Source organism: Culex quinquefasciatus, chromosome 2 (assembly GCF_015732765.1).
Source record: "Culex quinquefasciatus strain JHB chromosome 2, VPISU_Cqui_1.0_pri_paternal, whole genome shotgun sequence".
Taxonomy (NCBI): Eukaryota; Metazoa; Arthropoda; class Insecta; order Diptera; family Culicidae; genus Culex; species Culex quinquefasciatus.
In genome coordinates, this window is record NC_051862.1 from 184,015,094 (window position 1) to 184,027,571 (window position 12,478).

The 12,478-nt window shown below is 38.5% G+C and overlaps 1 protein-coding gene and 1 pseudogene across 2 annotated transcripts in view; both read right to left on the bottom strand.

Moving 5' to 3' along the window:
• Positions 1-12,478, bottom strand: part of LOC6040854 (ubiquitin-conjugating enzyme E2Q-like protein 1) — a 174,194-nt gene that overhangs the window by 96,793 nt on the left and 64,923 nt on the right. The gene's annotated exons all lie outside the window — the stretch shown is intronic.
• LOC6040862 lies at positions 822-1,664 on the bottom strand (annotated as a pseudogene).

A 12,478-nucleotide genomic window follows, 5' to 3' on the forward strand; every position in this document is an offset into this window, starting at 1 on the left:
AGGAATTACAGACTTGCAAAAATTTGTATTTTCTCAGACAGTCAAGCTGCGTTAAATGCTCTAAAATCACCAACATGCCAGTCTAAGCTAGTATGGGAATGCAGGAAACTTTTAAAACAATTAGCATCTAAAAATCAAGTACATCTGTACTGGGTTCCGGGCCACCGGGGTATAGATGGAAACGAAAAAGCCGACCTTCTTGCTAGAAATGGGTCAGAAGGGCACTTCATTGGCCCAGAACCCTTCTGCGGGGTCTCAAAAAGCGTATTAAAAATGGAGTTTGTAAAACATGAGGAAAGGACGATTCAGTTAAACTGGACGAAAACACAATTACTGAGACAATCTAGGGAGTTCATCACTCCCTCTACTCAAAAATCAAAAAAAAATACTCAATCTGAACAAGAAATATCTAAATATCTATATCGGGCTTATAACAGGACACTGTCCGTCTAGATATCATTTGAAAAAGCTAGGTCTTTGTCAAATAGATATCTGTCGGTTCTGTGACTGTGAAACCGAAACATCAAAACATCTAATATGCGACTGCAGCGCACTATCTGCAAGGCGAAGGCAGATTCTTAACAGGCCTATTTTAAGCCCTAAAGAGATCTGGCAAGAAAACCCCAGTAAGGTAGTTGATTTCATTTTAGAAATTATACCTGAATGGGGCATACCGCAACGTCAGCCAATGACAGTCACCCTAAATGGTAACGTGTCATCCTGAAGACTGCGATAATAAAATGGGTATACCGCAATAGATCAAAGTCATGGTCGCAGTGGTCTCAACCCAACAAAAAAAAAAAAAAAAACTAACGTAGTTATCATTTAGCGAGACGAATCATCATCCGTGACGTCTTAAGTCCATAGTTATGCCCTCTGAAGTCTTTCCAGCACATCATTGTTGCAAAATCGGGTACTGCACCTCTCAGGTAAAGTCCATTCAAGTTGCTGGAATCAATTCAGTTTGGTTAACCAATATTTTCAATTTCTTAGAGTTGAAACTCCTCACTTGTAATGGCACCCCGTGTACCACCAAGCACCTTTGTAATCCACCGCGCAATTTTCCGTCGGAGAAATGTCATTCTCCTTGTCCAGCGTGGACCACTTCATGCCAACTCCCCAGCTCAACGAATCGCCGGCAGTGCCGGAGTACGTGCCCAAACTGTTCAGCTTGTAGTCCTCTTCGGCACCGGCCACCAGGATGTGGCTGTACCTGGCGTACGCAGAGATTCCCTCCCAATCGCTCATTAAAACGACCAGCTCGAACTTTTGCGAGTAGGTCAACTCGTTGAGCTTGGGCAGACCGAGCCAGAATTCTTTCTTCAAATCGCCAAACCCATTATCGTACTGCTTCCACCCGCGATAGAAGTCCAGCCTCCCTTGTCGTACTTTTGGTCGCAGTACACTTCGAAGGCCTGGCCAAATCCGGGCTGGGGCTGAATCTTGCGGACCCCGGACGGGAGTGCCTTCAGTTGGGGGTCAGCGCAGGACTTGGGCAGGAAGAAGTTGGTGCCTTTCTCCAACTCTAAAGTGCTGAGAAGTTTAAGATTTGCTGGAAAATGGATTGGGAAAAATAGTCCAGGTACAAACCTGTTATCCTGTGCGTTGGCACGGTACACCGAGACCAACAAAATGAGAACTGCTGCCTTGCTGATCGGAGCCATTGTGAGGGATTCACTGATCGCAGATTCTCATCGGGCTCATTTTATACATCTTGGCTGACCTTACACGAGTAGATAAGCAAGAATCCTTGAAAACAAAATTATAGTTATTCTTGATATGAGTACATGATGCAAGTTCAAGGACATCAATCTAAGCTGGACAACAATGTTGCACACATATTTTGACATAATCCTTGACTTTTGAGTGGACTGATAAAAACATTTTCATATTCAACGTTGTTTAGCATCATAAAACTGGTAAATTCTGGCATGATCTAAATTCTGTTATCTATATCGTAATCTAGATACGAAATCATGACGAAAGGAGTGACTGTTAGTTGTGTCCTTTTATAGTCAGTCACAATCGAATGAGAAACTTTAGCAGCAGTAATTATGCAGAAATCATCAGACACGGCTACTGTGGTTGATTAGTAAGTAATTCTTGCAACAATTGTGGATGAGACAGATACTGACAGAAATATGTCTCAAAACATTACAAAATAACGTACTTATCCATCTGCCACTCTCAATCTATCCTAAATCCCAAGCTAACGACTTGTTTCCTCATTCCTAATCAATTTAGTTGAACTGTTGAACGATTGCTTGGAATCTTCAATGGAGGAGCAATTCTTCAGAACCGACTGGTGTGGACGAACTCATTCGGCCGGCTCTACTCTCCACCCAACAGTCAAACCAAATCTAATGGGCTTTTGTGAGTGAATGACGCACGTGCTAGTGGATGATGAAGTTTCTTCCCGAACTTGCCGACTAGTCGGTTGTTGCCGACCACTGAAAGTCTGTATTACAGATTTTCCCACCGCACTCAATCAAAAGTTAATCCGAGATGTCCGTCTTTTCCGTGGCCCGGAAGCACTTCGTCATGATGGCGTTTGGCCGCCTGAGATGAAAGAGGAAGGAAATTTCCTCCCGTCGACAGGGAAGCGAAGATAGCTTTCCCTTCCCCGGAACGCAATCCATCATCGTCGAACTCATCAGCGTGTGGCACTATGGTAGAACTTTCCACACAAACTCGCCCTTCCAGTGTGGGCGGGAAATTTATTTACGGATCAGCTTCATTCCTTCCTCCCTTGCTTCGTCCCTTTTCGGGAAGTCGAGAGCTTTTGTTTTGTCGATTGATTCTAAGGGGAGGGTGGCAAAGGGGGTGGTTCTGGAGGGAGAACTTCTCGTTTGTGGAGTACAATGGCCGCTGAAGACTTACGGCGGTGGCGAGTCCATGCATGGGAGATTGATGTGATGGGAGTTGTTTTTGTTGGTTGGGTGATGGTTTCGGAGCCTCGTGTGCTTACCTGGAAGTATAGGAAAGGGAAGAATGGACATAAATTAAAAGTTGGTTCCGAGAAGCTTTCAGGATCAGTTTGAGTCGGGTAGGTGATGTGTTCGGAAAAGTTTGAAGTAGAATTTATGCTTAAGGTAGAATGCAAAAGTGTAATGTTTATTTTTGTCTTTTCTTTTTCATATGCATGATAAAAAAACATAAATCGTCGCTGTCGTGCTAATTTGTCGCACGTGCATTTTGGGCCAAATTGAGATAGGAACGCCATTTTGTGCAGTTCACAATGCCTTACCTTTTGACCTTCACAGATTCCCAGAATTCGTTTTCAAGCTGAGATATTCATTTTAAACAAAAAAAACTCGGTGCGTTGCACTATGGTACATTGGGTGGCCAAGTTTCAAAAAAGTGACCTTCTCTTATCCATAATTTAATAATATAAACTTGCAATACAATATATATGCAATTCTGTTGCACTTGCAAATGTATGAAAAGACTATTTATTATAAACAATCAACTATTGAAAAACATGAAAAGTCATAAAAATCGACGTATATCATTTCAATACCATACAATTACCCAAATTTGTATGAAAAAACATTTAAAACGCAAAAAAATAATTTGGCCGCCTGTTTGTATGGAGATGGCCCATAGTGCGTTGTCGTCACTCTTAATATGCAAAAAGGTTCAATCTTATCGTGCTATCTTGACACACCCTGATAACTGATGTAAGTGCGACAATTGGCCAAAGAGATTTCAGGTCAGAACGCGTTTGACACTAGTGCGAGCGCGAATCCCGTAAACATTTGTAAATATAACTTGGGACTCCAGCAACCAAATTCAACCATACTTCGGGGCGCTGATCAACCAAACAAAACGTGTTTGTTATTGTTTACATTGCTTGCTCTTTTTTTTTGTTTATTCAAGGTCAAACATCAAAACGCGTTTTTTCTCGGAACGTGCGACAAGTTAGCATGACAGCGTCGAAATAAACGTTATTGTTGTAATTCAAGTTTCAAACGTTAGCAAAAAAGCATTCGAATTTAAAAAGTTAAAATAATTTCTAATCACTTTTTTTTATTTTAACGCAAAACGTGCGGATATTGACAAGACAACATTTTTTCGATAGATCAACTACAATCCCCTTGGAACGAGCTGTCAAGTAGGACCTTTTCTGTCAAAAAGGGCCGCGAAGTTAATTTTTAAAAATTGATTTAAAAATCCGGCCATGATCAACGACGACCAAATTTTTCAAAACTTTTTTTTCGTAAAATCGCGATAACTCGTGATGTTTATAAGCAAACCCCTTATGTTTACATATCAAAATTTTTGATATTGTCTGTTGTACAACTATGTAGAACATTGATGCACTTAAAAAAACGTGCAAAGTTAGAAAAACACGAAATTAAATAATTAAAAATGTTTTTATAAATGAAAAAAAGACCCTACTGGGTACATGTAGATTCGAAAAGTAAATTAAATTTCCCTTAAAATGACATGTTTCAAAATTTTTTACAGTTAAGTAACGGAAAATGGCAGAGTTTTCAAAACTTTTTAAGTGATTTTTCGATGAAAATACGTTTTTCGGAATTTTGAATACGCCATCAAATCGGGCGTCCATTTTTACATACAGCAATCCCTCACGAAAACAGCATGATTTGAAAAAAAAAAGTTCTCTGATCGGGCTCAAAAATTTTCTGGTGGTTCCTTGGCCGAAATAATAAGACCCGTATTTTTTTGTTTGGCCATTAGGATGACCTACTCCGGGGTTAGGGTTGTCCGAAAAATAACAATTTTCGTCGATTTTTGCAAAAACCACTTTTTTCAAAAAATCATAACCCCGCGCCATTTCATCCGATTTTAGCTGTCTTAGAAAGGTGATTCGATTAGCTATTTGAGAAAAATAGTAAGAAGTTCCAAAAATCTAACTTAACATTTGAAAAGGTCGTATGGAAACTTAAAATGCTGTTTTGAAGGTCTCGGGACCAAAGAGTCTATGTCTATCAGATTCCTCGGAAAATTTTACATAATATATCAAAAAATGGTGAAGTTATGTTTTCAATACTCCGAGATACGATTTTTTGAAAATAAAAACTGGGTTTTTCGACGCACCACGTGCAAAAATGGGAAAATTACGAAAACGGGAAAGAATCGACATTTTCACTAAAACTGCGATAACTTCAAAATTTCAGCGATGACCTACGTTGGCGGACGATGTTGACGAGTTGCTTGAGGGACTCCAATATTGTCTTAAAATTAGTAAAACTTCAGGGCAAGTGATAACGAATAAAAAACCCGATTTAATCCCACCAGGGGTGAGATAGAGCCTTTCTTACTTAAGAATATAACTTCTTTCAATTCACAACATCGACTTGATACAAATAATCTTATGATGAAAGCAAGGTATTATTAATGATATGTTTTCTAAAAGAAATTGAAAACGCAATTTTCACCAATAGAATATAGCTTCGAATGCGCAAGTGACGACACACACCGCGGTTTTGGTGTTCTAGTTTTGGTACGAGCCCAAAAAGCGAACAAAGCAGGCGCAAAGCAAAACCAAGTCAACCGCACAGTGGGAAGCTTGCCATTCAGCATCTACAAAAGTGAGAGAGTCAGAGATACCATAGATAAATAGCCATTGGCGTCGCGAGCATTGAAAACTTTGAAAACGATATAAAGCTTAGAAGCTTCGAAAGCTCCTATTGGAATCCAATGAACTCTGTTAAATAAACCTACGAAATCACGACAAAATGAAGCCTACTTAAAGGCGATTTAAGAAGCACACGGGAAACAAATTGTTTGTACCTGGATGAATGTCCTATGTCAAAAAAGATTTTGCATAAACTTTGGACAGTTATGCAAAAACGGACAGAGCAAAAGAAACCGAAAAGCTACGATATCTACCATGTTAAAGGAAACATCGGTAGACAAGCTTCTACAAACGAGTATAAGTCGAACCAACACATATGTGCGCCAGCAATCTAGCGCCAGTATTCGAAGCTCAACTTGACAACTTGTCGACTTGGCGACGAAGCGTCGAAAATCGATGCAGTGTGATTTTTTGACGATTTTTCGGATTAAAATTCATGCTGAATCGACATATTAACGAAGCTGGAAATGACGTCCTGGCTTAAAGTAAAACCTATACCTTTCTTTAGTAAGAAAGGCAAAACAGATTTTCGACTTGGTGGTGAAGAAGTTGAAATTGCGAAACTTCACATTCTTCCCATTTGACCCTGCAGAGAAGGTCCCAGTGAAGATCGTCCCTCAGGGATATCCGCACCGCCCGATCTCCGACCTGGAACAAAACCTGACGGGCGTCAAGGTTAAGCCTCGAGAGGTTAAGGTGCTCTGGAAATCGACAACGGTGACAGATACGTACACCTTGTACCTCCTGTACTTCGATCGTGGGTCCGTCAAAATCCAGGACCTACGGCGGATCAAAGCACTCGACGGCTTCTTCGTGACGTGGCGATTCTACACGAAGAATCCGGTCGACGCAGCGCAATGCCACCGCTGTCAAAAATTCGGACACGGTTCTAGAAATTGTAATCTTCCGCCCGGGTGTGTTAAGTCCGGTTAGACCCACTTCACCGAAAGGTGCAATCTTCCGCGGAAAGACCAGCTGGGGGAAAACGCCCAGCAGCACAAAGCGCGCGTCAAGTGTGCGAACTGTGGTGGAAACCACACGACGAATTTCCGTGGCTGTGCCGCGTGGAAAAAGTACATCGAGGAGCAGGACAAAAAGAAGAAAGCGCCAGCGTCCCGCCAACCTCCAAAGACTTCGAGCACGAACGCTGCAGCAGCTGGCGGCGGAGCGGTTCCATCGACCAACCCAGCGTTCCCTCCCGGTTGGGGAGGTTCGTACGCTAGAGTAGCCGCTTCTGGGAGCGGTACTTCACCGGGACGTTACCGGAGATGACCTCTTCACGCTTCCCGAGTTTTTCGCTCTTGCTGGAGAGATGCTCACGCGCTTTCGTGCCTGCCGAAACAAGGCAGAACAATTCCAAGTTCTGAGTGAGCTTATGATGAAGTATATCTACAACGGATAAGCTGCCTTGTGCAGCGAAGTTTTTTCGACGTCAAAAGACAAAACAAACTGTGATCTAGTTTTAAGCATTTCTATTTCTATCCTTTTCCTTAGCAAATTTCGAAGGTTTTTTTTGAATATTTTTTCCTTCTCTTGGCAAATCCATTGTTAGAATATTCAATTACATCAAAATGAACTATAGTACAAATCATAGTTGAAAGTTACTCCAAAACTCTATTAGGTTATAAGAATTACGAAATTGTGAATTGATTATTTACTAATAAAAACAAATTGAATTGTATTGAATTGATATGCTATGTAAAAATTTTCGAGGAATCTAATAAAAAATATTTTAGCCATAGGCTCTTAAGTTTTCATACGACCTTTTCAAATGTTAAGCTAGATTTTTGGAACTTTTTACTATTTTTCTCAAATAGCCAAACTAATTACCTTTCTTTTGCGCCTAAAACAGCTTAAATCGAATGAAATGGCGCGGAGATATCATTTTTTGAAAAAAAGTGGTTTTTGCGAAAATCGACTATGATGGACATTTTTCAGACCACCCTAACACGGCGTAGGTCACCCTAATGGCCAAACAAAAAATACGGGTCTAATTATTTCGGCCAAGGAACCCTCAGAAAAAATTTGAGCCCGATCGGAGAACTTTTTTTTTTCGAATCATCATGCTGGGGAATTGCTGCATAAAAGTCCCTTAGACACCAAATTTCCATCTCATCACCGTTTCAGGCTCCAAATTCTTGAAAAAACACCTCTTTTTCGCATGCTCAAAAATATAAGGGTCGTACCGCCCCTCCGTCACGAGATATCAAAAATGGACCTCGGATTCGTGATCAGGGACAAAAGCTAGCCCTTAGGACATAGTTTCACGCAATTCTAAGAGGGGTCGGGACAATTGCTGTGTGAGTTGACGGAGAATTACCCATAATCAAACCACGAAAATATAATTTTTCCAAAAAAAAAATGATTTCTGAACGGAAATATTGGATGTAATATTACTTAAAATACAATAAACAGCAACACTGGTTTCACAAACAATCGCGAGTTATTATTTAACATTAATTTTGTGATTTTTTTAAAATTCTGGATCTACACTAGGGCGTCCAATTTTCCCGAAAAACGAGAAAAAAATTGAATCCGGTTTGAAACAGTCAACAGAAGCTTAAAAAAATATCTCAGGGGTGTTTGTCTTTAAACTCGAGATATAGATAAGATCTTAATTTGAAAAAGTCAAATTTTCAAGGGAAAACCATACGGAACCACCCTGACAAAATTCGAAAATTGTCCAAATGACCGATTCTTCGGTTCCTTTTCATAAAAATTCCAAGTTTTTTTCAGCGTTTTGGCTGTAGTGGCAAAATAAAAGAAGAAACCCCTCAATGTTATTACATGTTTGGAAAGATAATTAATTTTCCTACAAAGAAATATCATGCAGAATGAACCATATAGTACCTGTGCTACCCCTGAAATAAAAATGTAGCATGACGGGACAACATCGTAAAACTGTACTTTTAAAAGGCACACTACAAAAATCGCTACAGTTTTGCCAGTTTGATTTTTAAAAACTTTTGCTCTTCTACACATTATCACAAATTAAAAAACGAATCTTTTGCTCCTTGAACTGAAAGAATTGGATGAAATTTGAGTTTTTGCCAGCCATTTCTTTTCGTGACGGGACAACGAAAGGAGCAGATTTATGAAAAAACTCCTCTCCCGTTCAATGGCTTGCAGACCACATTTGGTCAATATTCTTGGCTTTTAAGGTAAGAAAACGCATTTAAAGCACATTGCAACTATTGCATCATAATAAAAATGATTTTTTTTTTCACATTAAAAATCATATTGAAAATTGAAAAATGTTACATTTTGGTGTAGCTTCGCTAAGAATCGGTCAAATATATGTTTTTCCAAGTCATCCGGAATCTGCCCTCAGAACTGAGCCAAAATGTCAGAAAAAAAACTATTTTTGGTTAAAATGATAATGTTTCATGGAATCGTGATCCATCTTAGTTTTCAACAAAGTTGCCTCTTTTTATTTGCGACAACCCTTCTGAAGACACCAAAACTCCAAACTTGGAGTTTCAAAAATCTAGCCTAACATTTGAAAAAGTTTGGACCAAAGAGCATATGTCTAAACTTTTTTTAAAGGATTCCTCAGACAATTTTACGCAAAATATTAAAAATATGCCAGGTTTATTAACAGGTTTCCCAGGTTTTGGAAAAATCCCAGAAATTTTGTCTCGGGAATTCCCGAGATAGACGCACTTAGCTACTCTATGCGAATATTAAGCAGATAAAACAATCCAATGATAAGCAAAAATCCACCAGTATTCTACTGTTTAAAAATGAAAATCCATTTAAATCCCCTGCTAACCGCTGAATCGCAAAATCGCGCACACCGAGATCACCCAGATGAACCAGAGTGTGGTGTCAATCTGACGCGCGTTTGTCACTTGACCGCTTCATCGGGCGTTCGCTCGGCCGGCCAGTCTCTGCTGATCCGTCCGATTGGACCAACTGCATTATTCATGGCCGATTGCATATTCAGCGCATCCGATGCATCGCCATTTTTGCACCTCCTGACCAGACCCGGCCAGGTGGAACGGATTATCATTTTCACCTTCATTAGAGTGACGCCACGTGGCCAAGTGAAAAGCACTCAATTATGTTGTGTTTTTTTCTTCTTTTTCTCTTTTTCGATTTTATCTCGACCGATAGTCTCTCCTCTTGGTTGGGGGGGAGTTGGAAAAAAAACCCGCACTCTCTATTATTCTGGGCTGTCGAGATTTGACCCGCACGACACCGCGCCGTGTCAGCGACCGCACACCACAGATTGAGGTCGTCCCGGGGGGGACATTTCATGATGGAGTACCTCCCAACAGCGGGCTCTGATTGGACCAGGACCCTCATCAAAAAGAACGGAACCGGAATCAGCTGCGTTGGCACCAGTTCAAGTAAGTTCAACCACCGGAACATGTCAGTCATTTATGTCCCATTGAGAAGCGAAGAACACTTTATTAAATGCTGGCTGCGCTGGTTGGCAGACTGGTTGGAAAGTGTCAGCGACTAATTGAGATCGATGCTGATTGGGAGTTGATTGATGTGGATTCTGTCAAAAGTGGGAATTTTATGTATTTTATTGTTATTTTAAAGCATCAAATTCACATCAAATCATGCTGAAATTCTGCACCGTAAAACAGTTCCAATCGTTAGCATCTTTACATTGTCCATCAGCACAGGCAAAGGTTTCGCTTTTTTACGATACCACCATCGTTTTGGTACCCCCCAATAACCGTTTGGCTTTTTGTCACTTTTCGGTGGCACGTGCCCTGCCCCAGGACTCTGCCAGTGCTGGTTTTGGAAGCCACGCCACTCCGTTCGATCAACGACCGTTAAGTACCATTTTATTACCCCCAGAATCTGTCCTTGTTGGCCTTGGGTGTGGAATTTGAAGCACGCATGGAATTTTCGATGAATTAGGAAGGTTTTCACTTTAATTATTATTTAGTCTATTCATTTGAAAAAAATCGGATTTTTTTCTGAATCAAATTTTAAAACACAAAAATGAAAATTTTCCTCCGTGTGCAGAACACTCGGCAAATACCACACGCCAATCGATGGCTTTTTGGTATTATCGATTTTTGTCGCCCCAGCCGCGTTGTTTTACCACCGAATAAATTTCGTACAAAAACACTCATCAAACATTTCCTTCTGTGCTTGCCGACACACCACCTTCCACCGCCACTCCAAGCTTGAAGTTTTCCCTTGTTTAGGGAAATGAGGTTGACTTTGGGTTGTGAACTTTCTAGGCAAAGCTATTTTTATGTTTGGCTGTAATTAAGCCATTTTGAATATTTTTTTCAAAATAATTTCAAATTCTCATTTATAAATTTAAATTCTGATACATTTTGTTTTCAAGGAGATTTTTTACATAATTGGTTGCCATGGATTTTGAATAAATTGAAATTGTTTCCGAACATGCATTTCTTTATTTAGATAAATTTTGAACATGCATATGTTTAAAGAAGCAATTTTGCATAATTAATTTTTCCAAACATGGCTCCAAACCATTTTGCGGGCTTATCATAAAAATGAGCTTGTGGTTATTCGAAAATCTGCATTTTGATTGGTTTTCCTGACGTTGTTGAGGTCGAGGGTTGGGGTAATGCAAAAAAAAGAATAAGCATAATTTTCAAAAAAAATGGTGAAAAGAATCTAAAAATGTTTTACACAGCACTATTGTTGTGCTACTGTCAAAAATTTGCGAAATATCATAAATTCATGAAAATATTTTATTCTAAAACTTTTTCGTCTGTGGTCCTAAAATTCAAAGTTTTTAAACAATTTATTTGATTGAAAATAGATTAAACTTGCAATTGAAATTTGCAATGGTATTCCCAACTTATTGATTAAAATTTTTCCAAATAATTGATATGTTTCAGTTTCAGGGAACAGAAAAGACATTTTTTGCTTTTGGTGCAAAATCTGTAACAGGAGATTAAATTTTGAAAAAAATTGTCATCTAATTATTCCTCATTTTTCGACTCACAATATCTCGGAATCTATCTGTTAGACTTTTAAAGTAAAAAAATAAAACTATGTATTATGAAATATTCTGCTTTTTTTACGAAAATTATGTTTCGTAAACTTTTGAAGGGCTTAAAACAGACTTGTGGGCCAAATGAAAAAAAAAATCAATGTATAAAACTGAAAAAATAATCATTGGTTGAATTTTTATTGTTTTAAATTTCAGGTATTTCTAAAACATTTTCGTCATTTGAATATTAGAAAACAAAAAAAAACAGTTGTGTACAAAAAAACCTCCAATTAAATGATAAATTTTTTAACTTAGAAAATCAGAAAAAATATCCAAACAAATATTATTTATCTGCTTTTCATTGCAACTTTTGTGCGCAACAATCGTGATTTCATAAATATAAGGAAAGTTAAATGATTGTATTTTAATCGATTTTTTTAAATATATTTTAGAAGAAGTGACACAAAATTTGTAAAAGTTTGTAATTTCATTTTTAAATAATGTGCAACATTAATGATAAATAGTTGCTTGACGATTTTTTAAAAAATATTCCTTCAACTTCAATAAAAAATCTGAAAATTTCATTCTGCTTTTATCAGATGTTAGGTACTCAGATTCGTAACCGACACGTTATGAGTTCAAATCACGAGGTTGAAGGTTGTAGTTTAAGGCCCAGACAGTAAAAAATCGTAGTTAACGATTTTTGAATTAATATATACCTATATTTAAGAAATCGTTTAAGTTCCTTGATTTAATCAAATTCGATTGTTCTATAACGCACTTCCAACAATATTTTATGAAAATTTTGACCAAATTGACTCTTTTTAATCACATTTTAACGTGTTACCTACATTATTTCAATATGATAGATTTTTCAACACAATATTAGTTACATATAATCGGGATCAAAGAATGGAAAACTATTTATTATTAGTTTT